Source organism: Macrobrachium rosenbergii, chromosome 33, assembly GCF_040412425.1.
Source record: "Macrobrachium rosenbergii isolate ZJJX-2024 chromosome 33, ASM4041242v1, whole genome shotgun sequence".
In the NCBI taxonomy this organism is placed as follows: domain Eukaryota; kingdom Metazoa; phylum Arthropoda; class Malacostraca; order Decapoda; family Palaemonidae; genus Macrobrachium; species Macrobrachium rosenbergii.
In genome coordinates this window covers 13,489,273-13,494,272 of record NC_089773.1, presented here as the reverse complement: position 1 = coordinate 13,494,272, position 5,000 = coordinate 13,489,273, and positions in this window count along the sequence as shown.

Below are 5,000 nucleotides of genomic sequence, written 5' to 3'. Positions count from 1 at the left end.
CACCAAAAATGTATATTTTTATTAACAAATAAAATAAAATAAAAATAAATAAAATAAAAATAAATAAAATAAAATAATTATTTTGATTGAGAAATAAAACAAAAAGAATAAAAACAGATAAAAACAGAATTAAAACTTGAGAAGCGATCTACGGCTTTCGATGAATTCCTCTTTCACGGGTTAGGGATATTTAGGTTGTCTAATCATTTCAAAATTACTCGAACGCTCATTTACGGAGGCAGATGACCCTGGATTTACTGCGCGGCTTCCAACTGTTGGCTGACAACACCTGACAACGCTGAGCAGGTACCAACTGTACCTTTCTACTAGCTGGCAACTCTACAGGTACCTGTACCAACTGTACCTTTCTACTAGCTGGCAACTCTACAGGTACCTGTACCAACTGTACCTTTCTACTAGCTGGCAACTCTACAGGTACCTGTACCAACTGTACCTTATCAAGCTGACAAGCCTACAGGTACCTCTTCCAACTGTACCTTATTAAGCTGACAAGTCTACAGGTACCTCTTCCAACGGTACCTTATTAAGCTGACAAGTCTACAGGTACCTCTTCCAACTGTACCTTATTAAGCTGACAAGTCTACAGGTACCTCTTCCAACTGTACCTTCTTACCAGCTCACTTGTACCTCTTCCAACCGTACCTACTAACCAGCTGAAAACTCTACACATATTGTACCTCTTCCAACTGTGCCTACCCTAGCTGACAACCCCAGCTGACGACATCTGCAGATTGAGTAGGCGTAACCACTTGAATCCGGTTAACGTTATCAGCCCAGTGAAAAGCTGATAGCGTAGCTAGGTCAGCCTTCGCTGGCCTCAGGGGACGCCCTTATCAATTCCGGCACGTGTGGTTTAGCCGTCGAGGCCACAAGCCGGAGGAGGAGTCTGGCACATGTTTATACAGACATATGTATACATAGGCCTATACTTGTACACACGCACATGCGGAACTGAGAAAGGCATAGGCCTATGTAACAGGGTTGTTTACACTTGTTGTGGCAAGATACACCTGATGAGATGTAGGCTAATGTTAATCAGGCAGGTGAAGCGGGTGTACGGCGCATGTATAGCCTGTGAGAGAGTCTGCGGTCAATGGCAAGAAGCTATATTCGTGTCAGTCCAGCTCGCGGATAACCGACTGGTTTCAATATCCATCGAAACTGTGTGATTTTGACGGGTGCGTGATACGCGTGTAACGCTTGTTTGATACTCGTGTAATCATTGGCAAATGGCTCTCAATGGCAGCCATATGTGGAGCTGAAAGTTGTTTTTGTGGCATCATGGAGGGGTATTTGGGCATAGCTTTGTAGCTTGGCAAAGTGTTCAAGAATGACCCTGTCTGGTGAAAGCTACTTTGGAAATCTTATGAATTATTGGATGATATATATATAATATATATATATATATATATATATATATATATATATATATATATATATATATATATATATATATATATATATGATTATTATCACTTTTGTACGTGATTCATTTATCACACATTACCACAGGTGAAAAATAAGAAAAGGGTGTAGGTCCTGACCGGTTTCGACTTTATTTCCAAGCCATTGACGAAGGACTGATACAGAGTGTGAGAAGTCACAAATATATATACTACAAGAACAGTACTAACGAACATACACAACCGTTAGAGGCTCCATATACCCACTCTGGCCGGTGTCGAGGTAGGAGTGGCCTTAAAAACTCATTTGGCTAAAAATCACAATAGACTCTCAGGGACATTGCTGATAAACAGACCATACCCCACCTCAGATCCCACCTGACAGGTGTCATGGAGGCGGAGTTTGGAAACTCATTAACCTTACTACCCTCGTACTGTGTTTACAAATATGATAATCCTATTTTCATATATCTCTACTGCCTACCTTAAAGTTTAAACAATTTACAAATTTCTTTTGATATTAAAGGATCAAGTTTATACATCCCTTGACTGATATTCATATTATGGTTGTAACTTTCTTTTATGAAGCTAGATTCAATGATGTTCCTTTCCAGTGCATTATTAGAATATACAATCCTTTTGCCCCTTCCCAGTTGATAGCATGATTGTTCTCACTAACATGTACAAATATACCACTGTTCCCTTGTGCATATCTCACACATTTCTTATGTTGTTCCATTCTTTTTCCAGTGCTTTCTGGTTTGGCCAATATAAAAGTTGTCACAAGACTTACACGGAATTTTATATACACACCCTTTAATATTGTCTGGGGAGTTCTTGATAAGTACATTTTTCATTGTTGTATTGTTCTTAAATGCGACATTAACACCAAAATTCTTAAGTAGATGAGGATATCTTTCATACTATTATTATAAGGCAGAACAAGCAAATTTTTTTGTGTTGTAAGGTTCTTTCTGGTTTTGATACAAAGTCTTTTTGCCGCTTCATATGCACTGTTTAATACACTATCAGGATATTTCAATTTTTGCCTGCATTCCTAATCTTATCTATTTCATCATCAATATATTCAGGGCTACATACCCGTAATGCTCTTAAAAACATAGATGAAAACACTGACTTTTTAACCTTATTGCTTTGTCCAGAATAGAAATGCACATAGGAAGAAATGTTAGTGGGTTTTCTATACACACTATATTTAAACCCACTACTATTTCTTCGTATGAGGACATCCAGAAACGGTAAGCACCCATCATTTTCCATTTCCATCGTGAATTTAATTGATGGTACTAATTGATTTAACTTAGCAAAAAAGTTTTTTACATCTTGGTTCCCTGGCCATACACAAATTATGTCGTCAACATACCTAAACCATGTTACATTACGTGGGATTATGTTGTTTAATATCTTCTTTTCAAAAAATTCCATATATAAGTTACTTAACACTGGGGATAGAGGGTTTCCCATTGCCATACCAAAATTTTGTGAGTAAAATTTACCATTAAATTCAAATTTACAATCTTTTACACATAATTTAATCAGTTCAATTAAAGTACTTTTAGAAAATGGGATATCCAGCTGTGTGTTCTCTAACAATTCAGATAAAAACGCCATCAGATCATCTATTGGCACCTTTGTGAATAGTGATACAACATCAAAACTTACAAGCCTGGATTCACTATTAATCTCTACACTATTTAGTTTATTTATCAGGTCCACATTATTCTTGATATTTGCATTTGAGATGGTACCTACTAATGGGTTGAGAATATCTACTAAGTACTTCGCTAGCTTGTATGATGCGGAACCAACTGAACTGATAATTGGCCTGGCCTGTGTCGTCAACTTATCAAACAAACAGCTGGATAGAAATGTAACTAGTGCCTTAGGCTACGGTTTAAACTTTGCTTTATCTCCTGGCGGAAGGAACAGTGTAGAAATAACTAAAGGACTGTGTAATTTGGAAAAATATAGTGATTTAACGAATGAAGAAGTGAACATGGTTAAGGGAGTGATTTATGGAAGTATGAAAAAATCAGACACCACAAACGTCCCCAAAAGATTTATGGTTGCTATTAATGAACTGAAAAAAGATAAAAATATACACATGACAAAAGCAGATAAATCAGGCGCCCTTGTAATTTTAAATAAAAGTGAATATATAGAAAAAATGCAAAATCTTTTAGGTGATGATAACACATATAAAGAATTAAATAAGAACCCGATAGACAATGTGAATAGTGGTTTCAATAAGAAAGTGAAAAACCTGTTAAAAGGTAACGAAAGCCTTATAAAGAAGTTGTGTGTGACCTCTCCATCGCTACCATACATGTATGGTACAATAAAAACTCACAAAGCAAACTTTCCTGCCAGGCCAATTATCAGTTCAGTTGGTTCCGCATCATACAAGCTAGCGAAGTACTTAGTAGATATTCTCAACCCATTAGTAGGTACCATCTCAAATGCAAATATCAAGAATAATGTGGACCTGATAAATAAACTAAATAGTGTAGAGATTAATAGTGAATCCAGGCTTGTAAGTTTTGATGTTGTATCACTATTCACAAAGGTGCCAATAGATGATCTGATGGCGTTTTTATCTGAATTGTTAGAGAACACACAGCTGGATATCCCATTTTCTAAAAGTACTTTAATTGAACTGATTAAATTATGTGTAAAAGATTGTAAATTTGAATTTAATGGTAAATTTTACTCACAAAATTTTGGTATGGCAATGGGAAACCCTCTATCCCCAGTGTTAAGTAACTTATATATGGAATTTTTTGAAAAGAAGATATTAAACAACATAATCCCACGTAATGTAACATGGTTTAGGTATGTTGACGACATAATTTGTGTATGGCCAGGGAACCAAGATGTAAAAAACTTTTTGCTAAGTTAAATCAATTAGTACCATCAATTAAATTCACGATGGAAATGGAAAATGATGGTGCTTACCGTTTCTGGATGTCCTCATACGAAGAAATAGTAGTGGGTTTAAATATAGTGTGTATAGAAAACCCACTAACATTTCTTCCTATGTGCATTTCTATTCTGGACAAAGCAATAAGGTTAAAAGTCAGTGTTTTCATCTATGTTTTTAAGAGCATTACGGGTATGTAGCCCTGAATATATTGATGATGAAATAGATAAGATTAGGAATGCAGGCAAAAAATTGAAATATCCTGATAGTGTATTAAACAGTGCATATGAAGCGGCAAAAAGACTTTGTATCAAAACCAGAAAGAACCTTACAACACAAAAAATTTGCTTGTTCTGCCTTATAATAATAGTATGAAAGATATCCTCATCTACTTAAGAATTTTGGTGTTAATGTCGCATTTAAGAACAATACAACAATGAAAAATGTACTTATCAAGAACTCCCCAGACAATATTAAAGGGTGTGTATATAAAATTCCGTGTAAGTCTTGTGACAACTTTTATATTGGCCAAACCGGGAAAGCACTGGAAAAAGAATGGAACAACATAAGAAATGTGTGAGATATGCACAAGGGAACAGTGGTATATTTGTACATGTTAGTGAGAACAATCATGC